Here is a 15,303-nt window from a genome sequence, read left to right on the forward strand (position 1 = left end):
CGTAAATCATGATGCTAATGAAAGCACAACTGAACATAGTAAACAACTTGCTTATAATCACGGACCGCCGTGACCCACCGTGGAAGGCTTTCAGACAGAATAACAACTTCATGTACAGAAGGTGTGGGTATCAAAAGCTGCTTTAGTTTCTAACTACCTGAGTAAACATCAAGAGTTGAAAACGTTTAGTAATAAGCAAAATACAATGCTCAAAGTTTTGCTTAAAATTTACTGAAGATGTTTGATTAGAATAGATAGAGATGATGATAAAATTATTTGGAAGCTCATTAATGCCCATAGTTGTTGACACTAGCTGAGAGTGGGGGGAGTCTCTTCTAATGCTTGGATAAACAATAATTATTCAGTCGACTATGATGATGATTTCTGCTGAGGTTATAGAAACGTCAATCAGTAACACTGACAACCTTCAGTCATATCGTCTCAGGAGTACTCTTACTTGGAAGATCAAACTATGCGGTCCAAAGGTACTCTTCTGTTCGAACTATTCACTGTTTAACACTAATCATAAAAAGTGGATCATGTGAAATTCTTAAAGTCCCTGTTATACATCAATGTGCATGAGCCCATAATTAAATCGATTTGTGAATCCTTTCGTTGAACAGAATGACTTGCTTATAGCATTTGGTCTGTGCCACAGTAGCGCAGAGGACAAGAAGGTACCTTTTGTAGTTTGTATATAAAGTAGGATCCGCAGTCTTTCACTTTTATGTCCTTTGATTTCTTGCAACAATCTCCACCTCTGGTAAAGCAGACCTCGGAGGAAACCTCACCATCTGCCAATGTGGGGTGACCACCTTTTAGCCAGCCAGAGAAGATCGCACCACATCTATTATCCGGTACGCACTGTGTTGGCATTTTTGTTCCTGCATCTCCCACGAAACGATACCATTTCCCGAATATTAAGGCTGAGGAATCGTCGTAACATTTTTCTCCACCGTAGGGTGTGTTGTAAGTGCTCTTTCTGTCAGCATCGCTCAGGTTTCTATAATTATGGCATGGATCGGCTAAAAAGTTGAATTTCGGTCAATGCGATGTTTTATATGTTTCGTTATAAGAAAGCTTAAGGAAAAAGTTATTATATAAACTGCGGTGGTTTAAAACGATTTCCTGCCCTGAGAAGAGCCGGGAAATCCTTGTTAAACAGGCGTATAATGTTACGATAATTCTTTACATGTGTTTGATATCACCAATCAGCTGTGTCAGCTTAATGAATAAATGGCAAAGCGTTGACCGTTCTCAATCCAGGGTCGCATGTCGAGATTTTCTCGAATTATGGCTACTAAAAAAAACAAAGAAAAATTCGTATTTCTAGCAGACAATGTCATTCAAAATTTCCTTGAAAGAGAAGTAAAACAAAATACGAAAAGAAAAGCCTAAAGTTAGTTCTTTGACCTGGGTAATGGTATTAGCTGGTATTTCTCGTGGCTAAGAACGAAAATCGGCAACTGGAAGATTTGCCACAGGCCGATTTCGGCCGTGTACAAGAAAATATTTCTTTTGTCGGTAAGAAAAAAAAATCCAGTATTCAATTCATTCAATTTTGTGAAAAATAAGCTACCCCCATTGTCTGTTTTCTGTAATGGTTCAACGTATTCCATCTTGAGCCTTATCGCCGATGCGCTTTACGACTTTTTTTTGGCGGATTGTGAAACCTATAACTTCATTTTTTAAAAAGTCGACTTTTCTTCCCAGTAAAGGCCTATTGTGTTTACATGATAAGAAAAATAATAGATGGTCGCTTCTCTTCTCGTGTTTACCTCGATACCAAGAGATTATAACAGTTTATATTCTCTTGCTCGATACCTTACTCGTTCGCTGCTCTCGCTCACGAGATAACAAGTTGAATATTTGAAGAGAAATTCCATATCAAAGCGCACCCAAGTATTATTCCCTATTTATTGAATGAGGACAAAATAGCCGAGTTTTTCATACAGCCTCAATACAAAATCCCTTAAAAGTTACCATATTCAAAGAATTTCAATGCGTGACTGTGGCGAGATCGCTCAGTGATCACTTTTCATACAGCCCTGCAATCATCGACTGCTGACCACAAAAAAGGTTGTTGATGAATTTAAAGCCATCAAACTTTTTAATAAGTGCTCCCGCAAAAATTATCTAGGGCTAGGATTATTTAACTTTTAAAAAGTTTTCTGTATTGTAGTGGAATTGAGGTGAGGTAACTAGTTTTTCTTAAATTCGATCTGAGCAGATATGCCTGGAAAACTTTGTTGGAGCCGATTACTGCTTAAGCAATAGAAAACCTTTTTTCCATGTTTACATACTCCCACCTAAACACGAGAGGAGGTTGGGAGAATTTGAGAAGGTTATGCGAACCCGATACGCAGTCAAGGGTTTGCATAACTTTCAAGAAATTTCCCAGCCTCGAGTGTTTAATTAAGAAAATGTAAACACGGGAAAATATGTCCCATATATTATAAGCAAAGTTTTCCAATAACGTTACAAAGGAAGGTAAATGTTAAGAAAGACATTTTTTCGTCTTGTCACGAGCGTGGGAGAAAGAAAAATTCTGAGTCCCCATGATTCCTCAGGGGGACTCAGAATGTTTTCTTTATCCCACGCTCGTGACAAGACGAAAAAACATCTTTCTTAATTCTTCATCGAGCTCAAAATGTACCATCTCTGCTATTTCTATCAAAGGTAAATGTTGTTTGTTTATAACACGACTGATAAATATTTTCGCATCACATGCTCTGGACGACAGTGTTTTCTAACAGCCAATCAAATCGTGCATCCGACAAAAATTCTCGTTTTAAAAAGTCAAGTTGCTATGCTCGTAGTTTCGTCGGCTACACTCAAATTTGTCTACGTTTTCCTTATTTGGACAAATATTCTTCCATTAATTACTATTTCAATAAAAAAACAAACTGAATCTTGCTATCAGTCTAAAGGTGATTCCTCAGTATTGCACTGGGCATCCTGTACTGCGCATAAAAATCACGTAATCTGGCAAGTAAGCGCACACATTCCGAGAACACGGTATTGCTTTTCAATCTACCATTGGTCAAAAATATTAAGGCAAGGGTAACTACTTTATCAAATAAACGAAAAAACAAAGAAGGAACGTACAAATTAAACAAACAATTAAAAATACAAACACAAACAAACAAGTACGGTCATAACGAGGCAATTACAATCTAAAGGCCTTTACCTGTGCAGTTCCGTCCATCTCCGTTAAATCCAAATAAACAGGTGCACACAAAGGATCCATTTGTGTTTTGACAGGTAGCGTTCAGGTGACAATCATAAGTATTTTTTTGGCATTCATCGATATCTAAAAAAAATGGGGAAGAAAATAAGAATTATACAACGTTAATAGTTACACGAGTGAGATATACAGTCGTTTTTTAAACTTTTATGAGGTGAAAAATGATTAAGTTATTTATCATTGTGACAAATTAATCATTAATTTAGACCAAACAAAAACTTTCAACGTTCAACGTCCGGTCAAACAGTTCAAGGATTTGTTCAGTCTGTGTCCGAATCACTTTCGTTTCCGAGGTTTAACCATGTTTGTTTATTATTTCGGCGTTGGATCGCTCGAGCAAAGTGTTAAGCTAGGTTTGTTCGTAATTTTCTATTTCCTTAGCAATTCTCTTCTTTAAAAACTACTTTTTTCAAACCGACAACCAAAAAGCAGTGCTTTTTACAGTGTTTTCGTTGTTTTAGCTGTTTTTCAGTTGCGGTGGCGAAAGAAATCCTACTTAAGACATCGGCCATTGTTTCGCTCGCAGATTTCAAATATTTTTGCGACATCTAAGGCTCACATTTGATTGGCTATCTGTGAGTTTCTTTGATTATTGACCAATCAGAATGTCTGATTTGTTTCTTTCTTTGCACTGAATTAAACCTGAATTAATTTTCTTCTGCACTGAATTACCTGAAAGCTGCATTTTTCTCAACTAATCAGAACTGAGTAATTTTTCGATGTATATTATTAATAAGATAATCAAAATAATAGATGGTTGCTTGCAGTCATGGAACTTCTCTTCTCTTGTTCAACTCGATACCAAGAGATTATAACAAGTTTATAGCGGAGCTCGCAGAGCGTAGCCCCATAATTATAAAAAATAGTAGTAACCCATCAAGCCGAAAAAATGTGGATGTACGACCGTACGACCGTACAAGGTGCTACTTTTAATATGCGTGGTCAACTGTGCCGCGGGCACGCCTACGCCACGGCGTTGTTCAGTAGTCCAGTGTTCAGTGCACTGGGCTCCGAGTTGGACGACTCGGGTTCTTGTCCTGGCCGGGGCAACGCGTTGTACCCTTGTGACGTGCGGGAAAAAAAATGCGAGCTCCGCTTTTAGGCTTGGCTAAATCGTGCTAAATATGAGGACAAAATGGCTGAATTTTTTGGTAATAAATTGTCTAATTATTTTGCAACGTGGCTGAATGGTGCAGCACTGTAGTCGAAGGTGTCATGCTGAACTGTTCTACATATTGTAGCGAAGAGATTAAATTCACCTGTGCAGTTTTGTCCATTTCCAGTATATCCAGTGTGACATTGACATACATGTGATCCAAGGGTGTTCGTGCATGTAGCATTCACGTGACAAGAGTGACTTCCTTTACACTCGTCAATATCTGTAAAATCATAAGCATTAAAAAAATTAATTGAGAAAAATTTGCCGCGCATAAGCTTGGAAACCTTAGTCTTTCTGTCTTGTGCTTCTAAAGAGAGGCCCTTCATGTTACCACTCACCAGACTTTTTCTCGGTTCCCCCAATTTCAACTACGTTTTTCTGTCCTGTAAGCCCTTCCATCAAGTCTCCCTTTGCCAGTTGAGATTTTTTAATGTTTATTGAATACAAATGAGTCATTATCACCATTTTCTTTAGGCCTACATTCATCTCTTTTTTATACAAGGATTGATTGTGTTGGTAAAATATGATAGTGTTTTTCCTTCTGTTGGGAATGGTTACAAGAGAAACGCATCAAGTACCTGTGCAGTCCCGTCCAAATTATTCCATTTCTGAACTTTAAGGCTGCGTTTCTCAAAATGCGGCATTTTTGCCTTTGAGAAGAGATAACTCAAGAGGGATTTGAGCTATTGACCTGAAATTTTCATGTTAGCTGGGTCTCACTAAGTTAGTTGTGATGAATGAAGGAATTTGTCATAAGTGGTTAGAAAAAAGGTTATTTTAAGAAATGCTTCCTAATTTTGATTGCGCAATTTTAGATGGGTGTTGAGGCTTCACATTTTGAAATTTTGCATAGTCCTTCATTCATCCAAGTAAGCAATCTGTTTACTTGAGAAAAATAATAAAAATACATGTTTCATGTGAAAAATTCCACACACAATGAACATCATTAGGATCTCAAGTCTTGCTGCAGATATAAACGAAGAATGGTGAGTACATTCTTATCCTATTGATGGTTGGCTTGTGTCCTATCATGGCCATGCGCATAACATTACTTGTCATTTGGTAGATTAGTATGTAAAGTTAGCTCAACCTTGGGTTGTTTAGCTTGTAAATGTTTCGACGGTAAGTTTCACTGATATGTTGTTTGGCTGGTTGCGCAATGTTTTTTTGCAATTGGTTTGTATGATTGACGGGTTGCGTGGCTGGTTGTTTGGTTGATTTGATCTCATGTGACATTTCAAGTTTCATTTCAAAGTATCATTACCACTTACCACTTCAATTGGCATATATCTGCTTTTAAACCTCGTTTTCACACCAGAACACTTGTGGACAGACTCCATGCCAACATAATGGTACTTGTCAGACAGAATTTACAGACAAAGGTTACAGATGCCTTTGTCCACCTGAATACAAGGGCACCAACTGCGAGAAAAGAAACGGTTGGTGAAAATACATTTTTCATTTGGTGAAATACTTTTATGAAAAACTCTACCTAACCCTTTAAGTTATCTTTCGATGAATCCAACTGTAAGTCTTATTCAGCCCAACTCCATTATTTTGTTCAAAATCAAGTCATCATATATGTGCTGGTTCTTTTACCAACAGTAAGATGGATACAGATGATTCCATCTACCGTTTGCTTTGGGGCACGAGATGATTCGTATGGTTTCTCTAGAACTTCCAAGGCGGGTAACATCATTACATTCAAATTAACGTATAAATCCGGTTACGTGACCTGTCATTCATCGAACCCAAGCTATCAATCCAAATGGGGATGCCTTTAGAACCGTCTCATTCCCAACCAAATGGCCACGTTGATAACTGACAAAAACCGCAATCTTCTTCTCCCAAAGAGTGATTTCCTCTCAGATTAAGTTTTACAGCCTGCCTTGGGCCACAACCGAATCACCACGACGCTCTTTGATAATTTCTCTACCCCGCTGGCGCTGGAAACGAGCCAAGAATTCCAAATCTGGTACAGTGTGGACTTGTTCAAATTGGGTTATGGCGTTAATGGGTTCGAAAAAACGTGTGTTGCAGTGTATGGTTTGTATGTTTGAGTAGTCAACCAATTTACAAAGTAAATTGAAGAAGAGAGTGCCAAAATTGTTGTTCATGCCTTTATTACTTCAATATTAGATAGCTGCAACTCACTACTTTATGGTCTAGCGAAGCATCTACTTTCAAGATTGCAATCCGTTTGAAATATAGCATCTCGAATTGTTACACGTACTAGGATATTGATCGTATGACCCCAATCCCGAAAAAAAAAAACTTCACTGGCTTCCTGTCCGTCACTGTATAGTTTATAAAATCCTTCCACTGGTCTACAAAGCTATCAATAGAGCAGTGCCTGGCTGCATCAGCGACTTACTTAATTATCGCACCTCTGAACGGACACTAAGGTCCTCTTTTCAACACCTTCTGGCGACCCCGAAAGCGAGACTAAAGACTTGTGGAGAGAGAATGTTTGCTGTGGCGGGACCAGGACCATGGAACTCGATCCCACTCGAACTAAGATCTAGTTCTTCAATTGATATTTCTAAAAGACATTTTAAAACGTATCTTTTTAAACATGCTTCTAACTCCTTTTAGTTTTATTAGCTGATAATTATGTTTAATTACTCAGAATTTTTTTAATTTGTTTATTCCCATATATAAATATATATATATATTTTTGTTCTCTTTCCCCCTTTTTTTTTAGCTTTTTTTATGATCTTAACGTAAAGTACCATGGACAATTAGTGGTTTGGCGATGTATAAATATATTTACTATTATCATTTATTATACATGTACTTATGACATCAGGAAAAATACTCTAACTTTAGTGACGTTCCTCTCTTCGATTCAAGAACGAAGGAAAAGAATGCTTGTCCTGGTAAAGGCCTCGCTTGGAATCGAGAATTCATAGGAATGACCTGTGCGACTTTACGATATGCACCCTTAGAATATGGAGATGAAATAAAGAAAATTGCACATATGCCAGTCATTTTCGCTTCTCACCTTTTCCTACAATGGTTGGCCTCCTGGTTCATGGAATATTTGAGAATGAAACTGGTGAGTTAAAATTCAAATTCTGCCTCTATTTTCTTATGTAAGATATCTCAAACCGGTACTAGTCCTGCGAGCATTCGCCCTTTTTGAATTTTAAAGTTCAATTTGCTGCCCTCAACACTCGCTGGAAAATAGCACTTACTCCGATTTCCTAGAATACTTTGTCATTCCCGTCGTACTCGTAGGTTTTCCATGAACCTCATAATGATTTTCATATCCAGAACCAAATTATGCCCAACGGAAAGTAAGGGAGGTAATAAGGTAAAATCAAGTATTATCAACTGAGTTGATATCCTAAATTAGCCACCGTACAGAATCTAAAGCTGAAGAATCGATCGTTAGTACGTAGTTACTCGCTCAGACGAAGGGCGAACGCTCTAAACGTCAGCTTTAAAACTCTTTACGGATTCCAATCTACGTTATTAACTCAGTTGCTAAAACTAAATTACCCTGTGATACTCTCCCATCCACGCAGCACCAAAATTTCTTTAGAAACGTCGTCCCTCTAATAAAAGGAAGTTGGGTTTCTTCTCCATAAAACACCTTATGCATAAACCTTTTGACTTATTTAGAAAATACTCACAGGGTAACAAATAGAATAAGAAAGATGGTTAGATTTCGAGTCCGGTAAAGAAATAAATAAAGAATTTGTTTTTCGTCTCGTCACGAGCGTGGGACAAAGGAAAAATTTTGAGTCCCCATGAGAATCGGAACTCAAATCTTCGGACTCCGCCCTCCGATGCTCTACAACTGAGCCAAGGAGACTCTGTGATGAGCAAGGCCCACTCCGAAGTTCATGCAGAATACGCGTTCTGCAAACTTCTAGGATCAGCAATGTCGTAAGCGTCATGTTTTGTTAATAGAAAAAGAAAGATGGTAAGATTTTGGGCTCAGTAAAGGAATAAAGAAAGACGTTTTTTCATCTTGTCTCGGGCGTGGGACGAACAAAAATTCTGAGTCCTCATGGGGAATCGAACCTTAGAGCTTTTCTACCCCGTTGACGGTAGAGACGAACCAAGAATTCGAAATCTGGTTCAGCGAGGACTTGTTCAAATGGGGTTATGGCGATAATGGGTACGAATAAACGTGTTGCAGTGTATGGTTTGTACGTTTGCAAAATGAGAAAGTACATTGAAGAAGAGAGTGCCATAATTGTTCTTCATGCCTTTATTACTTCAATATTAGATAGCTGCAACTCACCGCTGTATGGTCTGCCTCAGCATCTACTTTCAAAATTACAATCCGTTTAAAATACAGCAGCTTGAATTATTACATGTACAAGGAAATTTGATCGCATGACCCCTATCCTATAAAAAGCTTCACTGGCTTCCTGTCCGTCACTGTATGGTTTATAAAATTCTTTCACTGCTCTACAAGGCTATCAATGGAACAGTGCCGTACCACATTTGTGACTTATTTGATCATCGCAACTCTAAAGGGACATTAAGGTCCTCTTCTCGTTACCCTCTGGCGACCCCAAAAGCGAGACTAAAGACTTGCGAAGAGATAACGTTTGCTGTGGCGGCACCACGACTATGAAACTCGATCCCACGTGGAATAACATCTGGTTCTTCAATTAAAAGTTTTAAAAGACATTTAAAAACGTATCCTTTTAAACAAGCTTATAACTTTTTTTAATTTTTTTATGGTAAATTTGTTTAATTATTTTAGAAGTTTTAAATTAGTTTATTCCTACATAGGGATATATTTTTTTCCTTTCCTTTTTTTCTTTTAGCTTTTTAATAATCTTAATTAATATCAAGCGCCATAGACAATATTAGAGAATTTAGCGCTGTATAAATATCTTTATTATTATCATTTATAATAATCTACGGTTTGATTCAGCGATGTGAATACATGTAATTATGACATCAGAGAAAAAAAATTCTTTATAATTAGTGACGTCACTCTCTTCGATTCAAGAATGAAGGAAAAGAATGCTTGTCCTGGTAAAAGCCTGGCCTGGAAACGATAATTCATAAGAATGACTTGTGCAATTTTATGATATGCACCCTAAGTATATAGAGATGAAATAAAGAAACTTTAATATATGCTGGTCTATTTTTTTTCCCCTTGCACCTTTTCTTACAATGGTTGGCTTCCAGGTTCATGGAATATTTGAGAATGAAGCTGGCGAGATATAAAATCAAATTCCACCTCTATTTTCTTATGTAGGATACCTCAGAGTTTCAACGGTTCTGCGAGCATTCGCCCTTTTCGCCCTTAAACACCTCCTGGAAAACAAAGCTTACATTAATTTCTGAGAATACTTTGTCATTTCCGTTGTACTCATAGGTTTTCAATGGACTGCAAAATGATTTTCTTCCAGAACCAAATTATCCCCAACGGAAAGTAAGGGAGGTAATAAGGTAATTAAGTATTATCAATTGAGTTAATAACGTAAATTGGCCACCGTTCACATTTTAAAGCTGATGTTTGAAGCGTTAGCCCTTCGTCATTCTCTCTGACGAAGTAAGGGACGATTTCTCTTAGTTCGTTCTTTATTTCGTTGTTTATATATCGTGTTTTTTGCTCCCGTGGCAAAATAAGAGCAATTTATACTGTATGCTTTAGGTATATTTGCTGTACCAACGTGAAAAATGTTCAAAATAACGGTTTTACTTACAGGTTCTACTAGAGAATCGCATGAAACCAGAAAATTACCAACTAGCGTTCTAGGTTTTCACATATGTACATGTATGGCTCCTGAATGAAAACCAAATCCCATTTTTATTCTTTTCTCTTTTTCCCTTTTCTTTTGACAAATATTGACGAATACAAAACATATCCTGGCAAATGTCACGTAAACGCTACTTGTAATAACTCCTACTAATCACACGATTGCACATGCAAACCTGGATATACTGGAGATGGACGCAATCGTACAGGTACAGTCAATAATCCCAGATTGTTGTCGTTTTTTTGATACCATGGAAAGCCAAGATTTAATTTTTGTAACGTAAAGGAAGGCATTTACCTTACTAAAACTTTCGTAGTGCTAGCTTTTTTCACAGATAACTTGTTTTCTACATTTAAGACAATCTCTTGTTCTGGCAGTTCAACAAAGGGTTGACTACAGCCATAGCTTGCAATCTTTAACACGGTAACGGTTTATGTACAAGGACGTTTACATAATTATTAAATCTCCTTCTATCTGTAATTTCTCAGATATCGATGAATATAAAGGAAATCATTTTTGTGACTTAAGTGCTACCTGCACAAACACCGTGGGATCACACGACTGTTAGTGTCAGCCTGTATATACTGGAAATGGACAAAGCTGCACAGGTAGTTGTTCGCTTTCCTTCCAAGTAAGAAATTTCTCACCTGAGCTGGAAGGAAAAGTCTTACTTCAGTGCAGGGGCAGTCGATGATTTGTTTTACACTGTTTTCAATCATGTTACAAAACCTGTCAGGTCATTTTTCGAAACTCAGAATTCTGATGCTTTTTGTTTGTTTCTTCTGCCTTTGGATGGACGTTACATTAATGACAGACAACATTCTGGAACGAAATCGCAAGTTTGGCTTTGAATCTTAGAGCTAAGAAGGTGTAAAATTCCATAAATGCGTCAAACAACAAAATGAAGATGAAAAGAAAAAATTAAATAGAAGTGCAGTATGCATTCAAACAAAATTTCAGTAATCGGTGACGTTAGTATTGACTACCCGTCTAAATATAGCGAACTCCTGTGTAACAAAAAAAATAGAATTTAATGAATTCAGATACTGCTATCCATCACTACTTCTTGACCTTAGCAACTAATAACTATGAGTTGTTGTTGTAAAATGAAAGCTCTGGTTTTGCTCGCTAAACTGCTAAAATTATGACACGCTTTAACAAATCAGTTACCATTTATTCTAATTACTACAATCATCTTTAACTTTGTAGCCGATCCGTGTAATACTTATAAAGAACTGAGCGATGCCAATAGAAGAAGGAGTCACAAAATGCCCACATCTGGACCAGTGTTGGGTGACAACCAACTCCTTAAGGGATGGTTTCGTTTTGTGGGAGCTGCAGTAACAAGAATGCCAAGAACGCGTGTGCCAGCATATAGATGTGGTACAGACTGGTCAAGCTGGTTGGATGGTACTCATCCTACAGTGGAAGATGATGAGGTTCGCAGAAAGGTCTGCTTTAATAATCGTCCTACCGGTTGTAAATACCCGACAGAGATTTCTGTTGGGTATTTACATAGAAATCATAGCAGTATTTACATTGATCCTAAGGTACATTTTTTCCAGAGATTTTACACAGTCCTCTTTTCGTCATAATAACTTTAATGATTTAAAATTACTTGGGCAGATTTTCTACGCTGATGACGTCCCCATAAACTGTGCAATCAAGAGTGCTTCAGTAGAATTTTATCGTTCCGGTTATTTTCATTACTTCGGTAGATTTTGTACACTGGCCGCGCTCTGTTAAATTGTGATGATAAAAAATCTCATTCGTAATAATTTGTAAGACATGTTTGCAACCAAAATAAGGTACGAAAAAAAGAATTAAAAAATTTGAAACAATGAAAAAGAAAGGAAAAAATAACAAATATTGTTATTCTGGACAAGCAAGATCACCATTTAGCATGACCACTAGCAAAATAAGAAGTAAGACTCTTTACAAGAATTAGATAGCTGTAATACAGGACACAAGTTACCTATATCACGCACCACGTTTTCTATTTTTACGCAATATTTATGGACCCTAGGCAGGTGGTTCTCCACATCAGTCGACGACCAAAGTGTCTAATAAGGGTAATACGTTGTAAGAGATGGAATAATAATTGAGGTTGGCGACAAACAAAGCGCAGCCACAAAGTTGAACACTAGGCAAACGAAAAAAAATCCAGAGAGTAGCATGGTGGGGGTCTGAACCCGGGACCAACAGATTATGACTCCAACGCGCCCTGGCCACTCGGTCACACTGCCGTCAAATCCGAACACATCTATAGAGAAAATTTAAAACTGGACGTTTTATTACCGTTTCAGAACTTCAAAGTTTCAAACGATTTTCCAGAGGCGGAGTAAGAAAACAAATAGGTTAAACAAGATTCAAACCGATTCTCAATTTTTCACAAACCAACAGGATTTATCAAAATGGATCGCTCATACGTTAGTTTGATTCAGAATTTGATGCTTTGAGCATGACAGTCACGAAGTGTCGCGATAGAGCTCATTTCAGCAATTGGACACGTCAATTTCGCCGAGGTTTGATCATTCTACAATTAGACGTCACTTTGGTTAACTATCTAATCATATTTTCAACTTGATGTTTTATTTTAAACTCAAGAAAACATAGACAGACAAGTACTTCAAGCTGATGCGAGTTAGTACATGTTGTAAATAACACTTTTAAATGGTCAAGAAACTTATCAGTAGATTTTGTTGTAATGTTAGATTTAGCATCAAAGGTAAACTGCGTTTATTGCAGTTTCTCGCTGAAAAAAATTTAATGTTTGTTTGTTTGGCTTTTTTTTTCTGGTAGAATAATACCTATTGGAGCTCAGTATGAGAGCTGTTATTACAAAAAACTGCCCTCGTTCGAATGACAAAAAAGGAAGATTGCGGCGTGAAAAAGAAATCTTCAAATGTCACTCTGAGTTCAATGGGGAAATGTTGTTCACGATTCCCTTCATTTCATTTTCCCATGTCCAAGAAGAAAGTTGAAAACAGATCGAGCCACGGACGTAGAAGATTGGCTAGTTTCTTTATAAACCTAAGAAACCTATCAGAATATGGTTAAATCATAGTTGGGCCAATCAAAGAAAACTGATAGAGGTTGATTAATTCCGAGGATCAACTTGATAAATTTTGTAGAGGTGCTTGGCGAATTCAAACTAGCTTGACGAAAATTGTACAGCGCCTAGTCAATAATTCACGGCGAAAAACTAGCGTTTACCGTACCGAAAACGAAGATTGAATTTACGGAAAACACAGCATTTTACAAACGTTTACACATGTTTTGCGTACGGAAAATCCAACGTTTTCTATGTGTTTTCGCATCGGTGAATCCCAGTTTTCGTTCCATTATACGGTAGTTTTCCTTCGCGGTAAATGCAGGTAAACAAATCATTTTCCGGCATTAACCGCTCGGTTAACGCACCGCAAACAGCTTGTTTTCCTTTTGTTCATTGGCATTTTCCCAGAGTACAGCAACGTATTCACCGGAGTTTGCGGCTGAAAACACGCATTCTCCCACGGCAAAAAAACAAGCGTTCACCGTACGGAAAACGAAGGTTGAATTTACGGAAAACGTGGCAATTTACTATCGTTTACCCGTGTTTTGCCTACGGAAAATCCGACGTTTTCTGCGCGTTTTCGCATCGGTGAATCCCAGTATTCGTTCCATTATTCGGTAGTTTTCCTTTGCGGTAAATGCAGGTAAACAATTCATTTTCCGGCATTAACCGATCGGTTAACACATGGCAAACAGCGTGTTTTCCTTTCGTTCATTGGCATTTTCCGAGTGAACAACAACGTATTCACCGGAGTTAACAGCTGAAAACACGCATTTTCCGGGAAGGTTAATGTGTGTAAATACGGGAAAACATAATATTTTCCAGAGCTTGCAGTTCGTATAACGCATAGAAAATGCCATGTTTTCTTTTGTTCGCAACCATTTTACGCCCGGTGAACGAAATGTTCACAAGAATTATCCAGTCGAAAGCATGCATTTTCCAACGTTTTTCCGCAATAGTGAATTCGAGAAATTTCGTGAAAACGCATTTTCAGGCGTTTTACCTTTTATTGTTGTTCGGTTAATCTATGGAAAACAACATGTATTCTGCCATTTACAGCCATTTTGCGCATTCCAACGTTATGTTCACTGGTATTAACCAGTCGAAAGCATGCATTTTCCGGTATTTTCTGTAACGGTGAATTCGTGCAAGGGATGCATTTTCCCGCGTTTACTGCCGCACGGTCAATTACTGTTCGTTGTATTTCACTTCCTGGACTCAGCTCTACTGCAGGTTCTCAAAGCATTTTGTCCTATTTCCCTCTCCCAGACAGGATTAGCACTCCTTTAATAATTCTTATCAAGTTTATTAATGCACAATGATGTTAGCGGTACAATTTTTTCAGAGTCCAAAACGGAGCCTGATAACAATCATGTTTGTCATCCTTATTTCACTTTACACATTTTTTCTCTCTAAATCCAAAAGAGGCAAAACTTAACCCGTACAGTATAACTGATATTATAAAATTGGAAGGATGACTGTCTGAAAAATTATGTGCGGGTCTATATATACAAACTATAAACATTTTGCAAAAATGAGTGTCAAGGTTTGAAGAAAATATAATTATGTGAACTTCATGTGCTGAGGGAATCAAGGCAACATTCTGAGAATACCACCTTACATTTAATTTTATACCTTAGATCTATTTTAAAAACTTCTAATGTTTGAAATTGCAACTGAAGAATAAATTTAATTGACAGAATTTTCTTAAACCTTAACTGTGAAGGCTGCATGTATGTTTGACTCTGATATATTAATTATAACAGTTTGAGCCAAATTTGGAAATCATTGAAACTTCTAAAATATTTACTTAAAGAGAAAATATTTACTTGGACTGAGAAAATCTTGGAGTACTCCATCTGATGGAGAACAAGAGCACTCTAAAAGGAAGAATGAAAATTGCAGCCACCTCTAAAATAGCAGATATGTCAAGGATTTTGGGCTCTTTAAAATGAGCATGATAAATTTTTCTCACTAATAAAAATTCACTTAAATGCACAATTCTGTGATAATGTAGTGTGATAATGTTCAAAAATCTATTCATATAATGTGAATTGTTTGCCAAAAAACACCTGCATTCAATCCTGGACATAAGTGCCAAATGGTG

At 37.3% G+C, this 15,303-nt stretch overlaps 1 protein-coding gene and 1 long non-coding RNA gene across 2 annotated transcripts in view; one reads left to right on the plus strand and one right to left on the minus strand.

The window, feature by feature from the left end:
• Window positions 1-15,303, plus strand: part of LOC149052809 (uncharacterized) — an 84,159-nt gene that overhangs the window by 21,847 nt on the left and 47,009 nt on the right. The window lies entirely within an intron of this gene.
• LOC149052810 (uncharacterized) overlaps window positions 14,481-15,303 on the minus strand; it is a 3,370-nt gene continuing 2,547 nt past the window's right edge. The window contains exon 5 of the mRNA XM_089205656.1: window positions 14,481-15,303. This exon is cut by the window's right edge and continues 676 nt beyond it. The gene's annotated coding sequence lies outside the window, so the exon portion shown is untranslated.

This window comes from Pocillopora damicornis, chromosome 1 (genome assembly GCF_964200805.1).
Source record: "Pocillopora damicornis chromosome 1, jaPocDami1.2, whole genome shotgun sequence".
Lineage (NCBI taxonomy): Eukaryota > Metazoa > Cnidaria > Anthozoa > Scleractinia > Pocilloporidae > Pocillopora > Pocillopora damicornis.